Source organism: Nipponia nippon, unplaced genomic scaffold (assembly GCF_047370975.1).
Source record: "Nipponia nippon isolate SJK-2023a ecotype South Korea unplaced genomic scaffold, ASM4737097v1 scaffold_5, whole genome shotgun sequence".
Lineage (NCBI taxonomy): Eukaryota > Metazoa > Chordata > Aves > Pelecaniformes > Threskiornithidae > Nipponia > Nipponia nippon.
Genome location: NW_028262369.1, coordinates 57,208,993 through 57,222,040, shown reverse-complemented (window position 1 = coordinate 57,222,040; position 13,048 = coordinate 57,208,993). Strand labels below are relative to the sequence as shown.

At 52.5% G+C, this 13,048-nt stretch overlaps 1 protein-coding gene and 1 long non-coding RNA gene across 6 annotated transcripts in view; one reads left to right on the top strand and one right to left on the bottom strand.

Moving 5' to 3' along the window:
- Positions 1-5,886, bottom strand: part of ADARB1 (adenosine deaminase RNA specific B1) — an 86,329-nt gene extending 80,443 nt beyond the window's left edge. For 3 of the 5 annotated variants that reach the window (XM_087732562.1, XM_087732561.1, XM_087732563.1), the window contains exon 1: positions 5,752-5,827. The gene's annotated coding sequence lies outside the window, so the exon portion shown is untranslated. Of the gene's footprint in view, positions 1-5,751 lie in introns of all 5 variants that reach the window. The other 2 variants (XM_087732564.1, XM_087732565.1) reach the window with 2 other exon arrangements.
- Positions 4,644-9,350, top strand: LOC148052223 (uncharacterized). The gene is made up of 2 exons (XR_015698883.1): positions 4,644-5,369; positions 9,176-9,350. It is a non-coding gene; the product is annotated as an uncharacterized LOC148052223 (long non-coding RNA).
- The last annotated feature ends 3,698 nt before the right edge of the window (positions 9,351-13,048 follow it).

Sequence of the window (13,048 nt, the reverse complement as noted above, 5' to 3'; positions counted from 1 at the left end):
TTACCAAAGGCCCATCACTAAATTGTTTATGTGACTTAAAGTATTATAGCAACAAAAGCAACAAACAGCAAGGCAATCAGAGAGAGTTCACCCTAACATGCAGCACCAAACTCATCACCAAATGAGGAAGATTTCTACTTTCCTTTAAATTCAAAATATGGTATATTCCTCCCACCTTTTCTCTGAACGAGAATACTCAGGATACTCAGCATCTTACCCGCAAGACATCGGTCCAAGAGCTCCATTCTGCTAGAATCTCTTTAAACTAAAAAATAAATTTTAAAAAAAATATTTTCCTGTTTCAGTATGCCTCACAAAGGAAAAACCTCAGAAACCAAAATGGAAAAGAACATTGGTATAAGTATCTTAAACTCATACTGGTGCAAACAGGAAAAAGGCGATACTCTTCAATCCCCTGAGCAGACCCTCCTTTTGCATCTCTGCCAAAAGCACTCTACACAGAAAAACCCTGACCTGAGTGGTTTACGTAGCACCCATAAAAGGACATTTTCCCGGACAACTACAAAAGCCTTTACAGTGAAATTTAAAATCTTCACTCATCTCCCTCCCCCTTCAGCCCCAAGGGGCAGGGTGAAAGACAGTACCCAAAACCTTTTGTTTTCTTCTATCACATATGACAATGCAAGATTGCTCGTCAGATCACTCCTCACCACTTTCACAAAGGAAAATAAGGATACTCAGCTTCTACTGGAACTACTTATGAAACTCAGTTTCCTGTTTGTCTCCCTACCACGAAGATCCTCTGATGTCTAATAATATCTTTGCACTCAGCCAACAGCTTTTCTTCCAGCAGAGCACTAATCTGAGAATTTCCTCCATACAGATTCTTGTCCTCGCACAGCTTCTCAGCACTTACCTTTGGCATCTCTACCCTCTTGTCAAATTTGATGGACTTTTCAATGTGTTGACCAATTTCATTCAGGGGCACTGACAGTGTGATGCTTATGCAATGGGAAATCGAGCTCAGAAACATACGGGGGTGGCAGAAGTTCCTGATAAAAACATTTGTTCATGAGGCAATCCCGATTTAAAACCGTGGACATCATCCTCACTTTAAGACACAGAAACGCAAAGAGACCTAGCCCTACAGCATCAGGGAAGAAATTTCTCCCCAAGGAAAACAAAGCACCATTCCTCTTCAAGCACATAAATAAAAAAAAAATAATTAAATGTAATAAAATAAAATTTAAAAAGCAACACAACCCACAAAGATATAAAACCATAACACTGTGCTATCAAGTACAAAGGAAGGAAGCTTCTGGCCTCTGAGCTCCCTGGCACTTCCACAGATGCTCAGTATGGCACATAAAAGCTCAGTAACGACCACCTTCCACCAACACACACATAATTACTGAAAGCAGACCGATATTCCCAGATACCTCTAACCAGCAGATACTCACAGAGAACACTTCTGTGATCAGGTTATTCCCTGGCTCTGTTGGCAGCAGGCTGGACGTGCATCCAAGGGGACAGCACTGAGTCACAGCCCTCAGCAGCCAGCACTGACTCAGCCTTGTGCTCCCCGCCGGCAAAAGGAGGCTCAAGCTAACCCGCATAGCTTTTGTGGAGGCGACGAATTCCCTTTGCATGGGGACGGACAAACGCCATGGCTGACCCGGAGGCAGAGAACATAAAAATGATCCCAATTCCCTTCGCAACCAGATATCCTTGAGAGGACGGCTGTTCGGGGCATCACTCCGAGACAAGCTCGGCTCCCAGAGCAGTATCAGTTACATGAGTTTCTTCTTTTTTTTTTTTTTTTTATTTTTTTAAATGCACAGATGTGCTGCTGCCTTGGTCAGCTACAGACCCTGATACTCACAGCTGGCTCGTGCCAGCTCCCAGAGCCTGCTGATGGCCTCTTCAAGGATTCAAATTGGGAAAACAAATATTTCTCATACCTACCATACAAAAGACATTCAAATCTAAAAGGACTGAAAAAATGCACTCTGCTGTTAAATGGTAGGAAAGAGCAAAAACCAGACACATTGTATGCAAAGAGGAAAGAAACTTGCTTTAAAATGTCATTTCATTTCTTTACATAATCAATTTGCTAAGCTTTTTTCTTTTTGTTTTGGTCATGCAACATTTATACTATAAAGGTATTTCCTTCAAAACCAAGGTACATAAATAACAGCTTCTACTGATAAATACAGTCCAAAACCACAGTTTTAATCTTTGGTACTTAAACTTAAACTGAAATCCATAGTACGGCAGCTGGATGGCCTGAGTTTCAAAGGTGCCAAGCACTTACTGGTTTCAGAAGTTGCAGAAACAGCAAATGCTATGCATCTCTCTTCATCAGACCACGTCCTTAGACATTCAAAGAAAGATCCTCACCTAACGTGTCAGGGTCTTGTGCCCACTGAACTGACTTCAAATGCAAGAGGCGGCGACCTGACAAGCCACGCTCACTGCCAGCACCTGGAGACAGCTTATTTCAGCCTTCCCTAAAATCGTCCTAGCACAGAGAGGCACTAATGTACTCATTCAGCCCCTGCAGCCAGTGAAAAGTTCCTCACTAGGGGCACACCCACCACTGCCATCCCCAAAACTTCCTCAAGTCACAGATGACATCCCAAAAACATCAATGCCAAGCTCCTTAGAGGGCATGTTGTACTTCTGGTCTGTCCCACAGCTCTCCAACACGAGTGCTTACCATCACCCTGTTTAACAGGAACCCTTTGCTCTCACGCAGGATCTCTGACCAGGTCACTGCAAACAACCAAAGGCACCGGTGCAGGATACACCGAGCACAGAGATGAGTTTGCTGGAGAGCAGCAGAGCCTGACCTGGTTGCAGTCCCAAACTGTGACAATGCCCTGTCTGAGCTAATAAGCCCAGCCATTTAGAAGGCTTTGCTCATTTAAGTCAAAACACAGTTGGCTTTTAAAAGAGAAAAAAGTCCCATTTGCTTATAATACACAAGGTAAATGTACTCTAGAAGACTTAGGTGCTCATAGCAAGCAAGAGGCCTGCCAGTGAAGGCCTATGACATCGCATTTCCATTCCCGAACCACATACAGCCCATGAAAGGGCACTAAACTTTCATCAGAGCAGATAAATCTAAATGAGCTGGGGGGGGGCAAATATAAAAATGGCCTGAGGTCTGTGAGCACAGTATGAGCAAAGCTATGAGAGACCTCCTGCTTCAAGCACTAAGCACAATGTCCTCTACGGTACCTTCTCAGAAAACAAGTCTTCATAAAGCAAATTCCCCTCCTGCTGAAAAAGCTGGGCTGCTCTCTCTCGAGCTAAGGAGCTGGTGCTTTCGCACATGAGCCACATTGGAGGAGCCTTGACCAGCACATTGGCTGCTGAAAAGAAACTTTAAAAAGCACAGGGATTAGGGCCACAGCTCATCTGTTACGCCCCGATAAATGGTACAGCAAAACACGACAAAATTCCTCACACAATCCTTTTTCTTAATTACTGAAAGCAAGAATTGCACGTTCATGCAGCCGTGCCTCGGCAAACTTGGGGAAGGCATCCCGGGAGGCCAGCCTCGTGAAGCTGAGCACTGTGATAAAGAGCCCGGTGCGGGACAAGCACACCGGTGCAAGCAGCGCAACCACGATCACGCCTGAGCTGCTCTCTCCGCACAAAAACCGTGGGCTTACCAGCACAGACAGAGCTGTGCACTTAATTAACTGAGGACAGTGCCTCAAAGAAAAAGTGTGCACAGTCACCTGTCAAAGCTAACTCCTGGCCACATTTCTGCGAACGTGGCAGCATACAGAGCAGGAATTTTGTGGAAAAGACAGGACTGTTCAACTTTGGGCTGCCAAAGGAGTGGTAGGAAGCTTTCTGTCCTGCTGTGCCAGCCCCGAATGGCGAGGGTTACTGAGCTTTTCCTCTGGTTATCGCATGACTACACACCATAAGGGCCAAGAACCACATTATTCGCTGCAGAAAAAAAAGTCAAACAGAGGGTTTGGCAAAACCCCCAAAAGCATCTATCTTGGACATCCTAGAAGTAACAACAGTCATTCAAGACATGACTGTTTATACTATGAGACTCATTACACAGGAGGCCTGCCTATTTTTAGAGGTAGATATCACTACAATTGAGTGCTAGATAAACCCAAACAATTATTTTTAAAGGGTATTCCATCACTAATTATTCTAAACATATTCTGTGCTCTGTGGGTTGGCCTGCTGCCACTCTAAAGCATAACAGCTCAGAGAACGATACTACAACTTCACTCGCGCGACACTCAAACGGCGGTGACAGATAAGTCACAGAGTAAGCGGCATGTCCATACGAATCCAACAGCTGGGGTGAGCTCATCATCACTTCTGCATGCCGAAAAAAAGAAAATGAGACCACAATCTTGTTTATGCTACAAAAACCAGGAAGTTTTAATTTATCACCAAAAAAGATTCCCCGAGGAATAAACACACTACAAACAGTGGCAAAAGCCCTGGAGCAGCAGCACCACATTCAGAGCCCCAGGACTCATATCCGATACGGTGCCACGTAGAAACATCAACTGCGGTTTGCTGCTGCTTGAAAGAACCTACTGGAGATAAAAAAAAAAAAAAAAAAAAAAAAGAGAGATTAGGCTCCTGCATGCAGACTTATTTGCCCAAAGAACTAAGTAAAAACCCAGGCCAAGCATGTTTCTAAGGACCAGCCTGGCTGCTGTTGGCTATGTTGCTCATCGATCTGTTTTGTGGTTTCACCAGACTGAGCCCAGAGTTCTGACTGCTTCGCAGCCTCCTCTCCAGCCAAGCGCTACCAGCGCTCCCTCACTCTGAATTTTGAGAGATACAAGGTGAAGACACAGGCAGAAAGCAGGGCTGGACCAGGCCAGCAGCCGCCCCTCGGCCACAGGCCAGCCAGGCACCCTTCGGGGCAACCGAACGCGCCTCAATTTCTAAAAACGCGCATGAACATTTTTTAAGCAAACCATTATTTTTGCAAAATAACAGATACTGCAACCACAGTTTTGTTCCAGCACAGCCTAAATCCAACCAAATACAGGAGGAACCACGAAACCCAAACCCACCGGGGGCCAAAGCAACAGAGAGCACACTAAAAAAAGGGCTTCCAAGGTATTTTAACCAGCCAGGAAAGAGAGGCGCTGCGAGGTGAACCCGCATTTCACGCCCGAGCTCCTCTCGCAAGGACGTGCCCGCCTTCCCCGCTGCAGAGGGCGGGCAGCGGGTGCCGGGAGGCGGAGGCCAGCCCCGGCTCCCCCGCAGGGCGCACGGCGGCCCCGGGTGGCCGGACGGCAGCCGGGGGAAGAGCAGGGGAGGGCGGCCAGGCCACCGCGACCGCCGCGCTCACCTTCCCCGCCAGCAGCGGGCTCCCGGGCGGCAGAGCACCGGGCGCCGGAGAGCAGGTACCCCGGTCCCCGCGGCTGCCGCGTCCCCGGGAGGCAGGAGAAGATGCCGGGCTCGGCGGCCGGCCCCGCCGGGTGGCTCCCCCGGGGCGGGCGACCAGGGCCAAACTTCCCGCCGCGCCGCCACCCCCTCAAAATGGCTTCGCCGTCGCGGCCCCTGGCCGGGTAAGGCCGCCCGGGAGCCCGCCCCCGCCCCGCCGCCGGGCACGGCCGTGCCCCGCGCCGCACTGCGCCCCGCCACGCCGGCGGCCGGCACCCCCGCCCCGCCCCGCCGCGCTCAACAGGTGCGGGGCGGCCGGGCCCGCCGCCGCCGGCACCTGCCGCCGCGTCAGGACCTGGACAGGTCCCGCGGGGCGCTCCCGCCGCCGCGCCCGAGCCTCACCTCCCCCGGCGCCGCGCCGCTGCCCGGGCCCCGCCAGCGCCACCGCTCCGCCATCCGCGGCCCCGGCCGAGCCGAGCGGCGGCCCCCGCTGCGCCGCCGCCGCCGACACCGGCTTCGTGCGCGCCTGCGCGCGACCGGGGCTACCGACCGCGCGCGCCCCCGCCGACGTGCAGGCCGCGCCTGGCCCGCCAGCGGCGCGAGCGGCGCGAGCGCCGCTCGCGGGGCGGGACCGGGGCAGCGCCGTCATTCCCATTGGCGGGCCCCAGGCGGGGCGGAGCGGGGGCGCGAGCAAGGAGCCGACCGGCGCCCACGCCCGCGCGCGCGCGCACCGGGGACGGCAACGGGAGCGAGGCGGGGCCGGCTGCTCGGGGAGGCGGCGCTGATTGGGCGAGCGCGGCGGGGCGGGGAAGGGGGCGGGGCGGGGGGCGCTGCGGCGCAGAGCGGGCAGGGGCGGGGCGGGAGTGAGGGGCGGGGCCGGCGCCGGGCTGGGGGCGGGGCCTGGGGCAGGGGCAGGAGGTGAGCCCGGGCCCGAGCCAGAGCCGAGGCCTGGGCGCGGCCTTAGGCCTGGGGCGGGGCAGGGCACGCTTTAGGCCAGTGTGGCTCTGCCTGTTCCCCAGCACACAGCTGCCTTCACCGGCGCTGCCCACGCCACATGCCCCACCGGTCCCCAGCCAGCGGGTGGCCGTGGGCCAGGCCTGCAGGGCTAAGGCAGGCCCGTTGCTCTCCGGTCAAGGCTTGTGCCAGGCCTCAGCAGGCAGGTGGCAGCGGGCTGGCCTGGCCGGCTCTGCGGGGTGTGCTGGGCTGGTGCCTGCATCGACCTGTGCAGCGTGATGGGTGCCGGGACCGGCCTCCACAGGGGTCAGTGCTGGGGACCACTCCAGGGCCACCCAGCGCTCCCCACGTGGCCTGGGCAGCCTACAGAGATAAAGCAGACTTTCACCAAGTGCACGAGGACAGCTGCAAGTGAGATTCCTACAACAAATACTTTTAGGAAAGCAGAAAACAAAATATGGTTTAAGTCATTCAGCTGCCTTTAGCAAGTGGAAAAGGACTTCATGGTGTTAAAACAGTCCTACAGGGACTACAGGGAGATGCCGCTCACAGACCCGCCAAGATGCTCATCATCGCCAGGAGCATGTAAGCCGCTGATGAGCTCCTCTCCCTTTGACTTTGTTTGCCTTTTAGACCCACACATCTTCATTTTATTTTTCAACAAAGTCACTTTGCATCAAGAGGCTCAGAAATGCCAATGTTGGTTCAAAAGAGGAAAAAAAAAAAACAAGTCGCCATGTCCTCCATGCTTAACCCCGGGGACTTGCAATTGGCCTCAGAGTCAGCAAGGCCCAAGGACTGAGCCTCTGCATTTTCAAAATCATCTCAGATGCAATGTCCGTGTCTGAGTGCATCCCACCACGCCGAGACGAAAAGGCCAGAGAGTGTTTTCCAGCAAACAGTGAGTGATCTCCACTCAAACACCAGCAGCAAAGTGCATCTGTGCTTCTACTGTGTGTATCTCATGGCTTGTTATGTAAATTATGGCTTCAACCTCTTGCAGAACAGCGAATCCGAAAAGGTTTAAATAATTGCTTTAAAACCTGGCTCTCACACGGTCTGCCTGCGACAGCAGGCTTAGAGCAAAAGCACACGGTCACTTTGAGGAGCAGGTTTCTGAGCGATGACTTGCATTTTGCTCTTGACATCTGTGGTCTCAAAAGAAGCTCAGCCGGTGGGATGCAGTGGGACACAGCACGACACAGTGCTGGCCTCGCTCTTCCCGGCTTTGGTGGCTTTTCAGGCTTGCGGCCTGTTATCACTCCTCTCCCCTGTCCTTCAGAGCACTTCATCATGTCCCAAAATCTCATTCCTGGCCACAGCTGACCACAGACATCAACTGATCGAGCAGAAATCTTTCCCAGCTTTCTCTCCCTTTGAGGTTACCGAATGAACACAAAAAGTTATTAAATAAGCCATCAGCTTATTTAGTTTGCCCTCAGGTAATATTTTTCTGTCTAAGAAGCCACATTAAACATTATATACTGCAGCCTTTTTGCCTGGAGTGTGGTTTCCAGAGCCAAGTGATGGGGCAATCATCCATCACACGTAGAGGTGGAACAGTGGACACCCCCAGTCCCAGCTGCACATGATGGGAGATCTCAGGGCAGAGGTGTTTCTGGTGAGAAGAGCAAGATGTTAAGCGTAAAGTCAGTGAAATGCAGAACAGATGCTGGAAACATCATCAGAAGACGCTTCCTCCAGGGAACCAATAGGACACATGGCCATGGGGTGCACCATCCCCAGGAGTCTCTGCAGTGGGTCAAAGAAGAGCAAAGATACAGAAAGTACCAGAGGTACCGAGGGGAGCTGGAGTGCTTCCCCCAGCCCGCCTTCCCACCAAAGCAGAGCTGGGTTTCCCCACCCAACACAAAGTCTGGCCATGGATGGAGCTCCAAGCCCCCAGTTGCTGTTAACACCAAGACACAAGCAGAACCCAGGAACCACCGACCTTTGCATGGAGGAGAGGAACATCCAGAACTGCAACAGCCAATGCTGAAACCAAGGTGCCATGAAGCGAGGTGGGACCTTGCCTACAGGGTCCCTCCTGGAAGACCACTCCTGACATCTATCCATCCTGCAGCTGCCCACAGACCCACAGGTGGCATCCAGCTTGCTGGCCACCAGAAAAAGAAACTGTTCATTAAAGTAATCAGGATCCAAAAGGAGGGGACATTTAAATATAAGATATTTAAAGGGAATATTTAAAGAAAAACACATGATTTTCTAAGGCTTTGACCCACGGACATGCAAGTAGGAAGAACGTCCAGTGGGAAGAGCCTCTGGCATCTCCCATCTGGCTTCCCCTGGGGGAAGCCAGTGCTGGCTGAAGGTGAGATGTGCCCAGCCATCGCAGGAGCCTCATGTAGAAATCAATCAGACAAAAATGATACGTGTTGCTGCATCAACCACCTTGGTATTATTCAAACTTCATGCTAAGAGCTTGGCATGCTTTCTCACCCATTTCTCTAGAGCACTTGGGTGGTGGCACCTGCATTACCACATTACCACATTACCACATTGCATTGTGCTCCCTTCAGTGCCCAATGTGGGCTCCAGGTGCAGCACCGAGTGGCTGCTCCGCTCGCATGTGGCCTCTTCCCTCTCCCCATTTGTTCCTGGCGGGATAAGGATCTGTACACACGCTCACGGGGAGCATGAAGAGGACCAGCACAAAAACCCATGCTGGAAACAACAATCTATTTTTATACTTCCTCCGCCTCTGCCCTGCTTGGGAGTGGCGGCACCCGTGGGCAGGCAGCTCTTGGCCAGTGAAGCCTTTGCCTCCGGGAATGCCTGTTCGTGTTTCCTTATTGTATTTTATTTTCAGCTCAAGGAATTTAACACTAGCTACTATTTTTTCCCCCTGTAGGATCAGCAGCGAAGCCAGCAAGAACGAAACCGTGTTCCTCAGTTCCACCTCTGTGTCATGGGCCAAAGCGGTTGTGTCCCACCAGGCTGTTGGGGGAAACTGCTACAAGGGCAGGAGCAGGAGGACAAGGCTGAGAATTAATTACCTTGACCGGTACCACTGACCATGATGAAGATCACAGCACTTGTCAGAGCAAGCACTCCCGCCACTGGACTGGAAGAGACTGGGGAGGTGCTGGCCCCTGGGACAGCTGTCTCCCCCAAGGACATCTGGATGTCCCCCCCAGGACAGCCAGAAGTGCACCTGGGGATGTCCCTTTTGGCCCCTCTGGAGTCCAAGGGACAAGGAGGGGGTCTCTGCCAGCTCCAGCCCTGCACTAGAGAGAGCAAAATCACTGCCAGGGCCCGCACAAGGGCTCACATTGGGCAGACGGCGCAGGTGTGAGGGTGGGGTGGGAGGCATGGCGTCCCCCCAGTCTCTTCACTCCACTGCAGATCAACTTGGTTCCCTACCACTGTGACGACGAAAAGGGCTCCCTCCCTGAAAAGCGCTGGCCTTGCCCAGCTGCACCAGTGTTGCTGATGCTTACGAAACATCACATTTTTCCAAATCATTTGCGCTTTGTCTTCCTGATTTTCATTCAAATATTTTTTTTTTTTTGCTTGGTTTGTTTTCTGTAAACTTACTTTAATAAATGAATGGCTTTTTAACAATAGCTTTTTCATCTAAGTCCTGGGAAATCGGAAATACTAGGTTGTTGCTTGTAAAACCAAGCACAGCACGTTTCAAATGCCACAAGCCAAAAGCAGCTTTACATTTTCCATGCTCTGAAATGGTTTTCTGCCGTGGGGCTGCTTGATTTGCAAGCTGGCCTCACTCCTTAGGGATGCCACACCCAAGGACATGTCTCGGGGCTCAATTAGCACTGGTGGAAGCAGGGCTGTGCCCGGCACAAGGCTTCTACGTGGGCTGATGCTCCCTCAGCATTCCCCAGCCACGGCCAATTTGCCAGCCAGTGTCACTGGCGAGGCTTGTGCAGTGTTGGAGGTCATAGAATCATAGAATCATTTAGGTTGGAAAAGACCCTTAAGACCATCAAGTCCAACCGTTAGCTTAGCACTGCTGAGTCCACCACTAAACCATGTCCCTAAGCACTGCATCTACCCATCTTTTAAATACCTCCAGGGATGGAGACTCAACCACTTCCCTGGGCAGCCTGTTCCGGTGCCTGACCACCCTTTCGGTGAAGAAGTTTTCCCTAATATCCAACCTAAACCTCCCCTGGTGGAACTTGAGGCCGTTTCCTCTCATCTTATCGCTTGTTACTTGGGAGAAGAGACCGACCCCCACCTCGCTACAACCTCCTTTCAGGGAGTTGTAGAGAGCAATAAGGTCTCCCCTCAGCCTCCTCTTCTCCAAGCTAAACAACCCCAGCTCCCTCAGCTGCTCCTCATAAGACTTGTGCTCCAGACCCTTCACCAACTTTGTTGCCCTTCTCTGGACACGCTCCAGCACCTCAATGTCCTTCTTGTAGTGAGGGGCCCAAAACTGAACACAGTACTCGAGGTGCAGCAGTGCCAAGTACAGGGGGACGATCCCTTCCCTGATCCTGTTGGCCACACTATTCCTGATACAAGCCAGGACGCCATTGGCCTTCTTGGCCACCTGAGCACACTGCTGGCTCATGTTCAGGCGGCTGTCAACCAACACCCCCAGGTCCTTTTCTGCCAGGCAGCTCTCCAGCCACTCCTCCCCCAGCCTGTAGCATTGCATGGGCTTGTTGTGACCCAAGTGCAGGACCCGGCACTTAGCCTTGTTGAATCTCATACAGTTGGCCCTGGCCCAACGATCCAGCCTGTCCAGGTCCCTCTGTAGAGCCCTCCTACCCTCCAACAGATCAACACTCCCGCCCAACTTGGTGTTGCCTGCAAACTTACTGAGGGTGCACTCGATTCCCTCATCCAGGTCATTGATAAAGATATTAACCAGAAATGGCCCCAACACTGAGCCCTGGGGAACACCACTTGTGACCAGCTGCCAACTGGATTTAATTCCATTCACCACAACTCTTTGGGCCCAGCCATCCAGGTCTCTGCAGGACATGGGGTTTCAAGAGCTGAGATGACTGTGGGCTTGCCAGAGCCACAGATTTCAGAAATGACCAAGTCTTCCCAGAAGTGTCACCTGTGATTTCAGGGAATTTTGTCTTGAAATCTTGCCTCACTGCCATGTCTGACCACCAGCTGAAACCTCCTGCTGCTTTTTAATGGCTCTGTCTGCATGTGCCCTCTGCATTACGCATCTTCTTCAGGCAACCTGCCTGCAAGCTCTGACCTAGAGAACGGAGTTCAAGCTGAACTACCCATGTTTTGGCATCCCAGTGGCCTTCGGGGAAGGCACTGAACACAGCCCTGCATGCTGGTCTTGCCATCCTGGCACATAGCTCTTGCAATGCAGTTTCCATCCCACACCCACTGTGCTGGAGCGACACCTTGCACCCGGTGTGCCGGTTCATCCAGATGTGCTTTTAGAGTCCTTGCCCTCACCTGAGGGACATGCTGGATGCAGTGTTGGACCCATCGCCTCTTCCATCCCATGCCACCAACCCAACAGAAACTGCATTCCTGGAAAGCCCTAGCAGCAGATCCAAGCTTGGTAGTTTCCCCCTGCTGTTGCCATATGATCCTCAATGGAGCAGCAGCCAAGCCTGGGGAACATGCTTCCAAAGCGATGATGCAAAAAGAAGGAGGAGGGATGTTTAACCCAGACCTTGCAGAAGGTGGCAAGTTGGCTGTCCTATGGAAGGACAACAGCATCCTCACTGGGGCGGTGGCTGCCTGCTGCAGGACACCTGGGAAGCACAGATGCCTCCTCCAAGATTTAACAGCTTGCAAACAGCAATCCTTCTTAGAAAGGAGACGTCTGGGGGAAATGCTGTGGTCTGCAGCTCCCCACCAGAGCGCCCTGGGCACATCGCCCAGCTCCCTGCACCCCCACCATGTCCCACCCCTCCTGCCCAGGGCCTCGGGCACCCTGCAAACAAAGCGCCCACCTATTTGCCTGTCCATTTGCCCGTGTGGAGCCTGCCACGCTCCCAGATCCTTCCCCACTGTGGTGCTGACCCTTGCCCCATGCCAGATGAGCTCACAGGCATTAATTAGCCATATATTTCTGAGCCGAGAGCACTACAGAGCATGTAATTTAATTCTTATAAAAATCATCACTGCCTCAATTATTCAGCATGCTTGCCCTGCTGCCCAAGCTCACTTGCTGATGTTTCCATGCTGTTGAGATATCAAATTGTTTGTTGTATAATTGGTGTTGGTTGCCAAGACCCAGCTCCTACTTCATAACATGTGTATGCCTGTATTCCTACCGCCTTGTTTATACATGATGGATTTTATGCATGTGCAGATGCCAGTACATGATACAGCTGCTTTGTAGACAGTCTGTAACATGAATTTCTGAGGCCAGCACATGATTCAATGCAGTTTGGCAGCTCCATTTGCAGTAACCTGCTTGTGCAGACCCTTGAATGATGCCAAGACACATACCTGTGCTTACACGATGGCCTGCACTGGGTCTGCAGGCAGGATGGTGATGCCAGACCGGCACATGCCTGCAAACACCCAAATTGGGTGCTGGCTGCCAGCTCAAGCAGGGTGCTCTGCCTGCTGTCATCCAAGGGAAGAAGGCAGAAGAACGGCCCCAAGACTGAGGGGCTCCCACACCAGGTTGGAGACAGGTCCCAGAGATGGGGATCTCCATCCTTGGGGGTTGGAGGAAGGGTGACGTCAGGCCAATGCAACTTCACGCCAGCAGCAATGTTCCCGTCTCCTCGCCCACTGGCAGGGACCCATCCTGGGGCCAGAG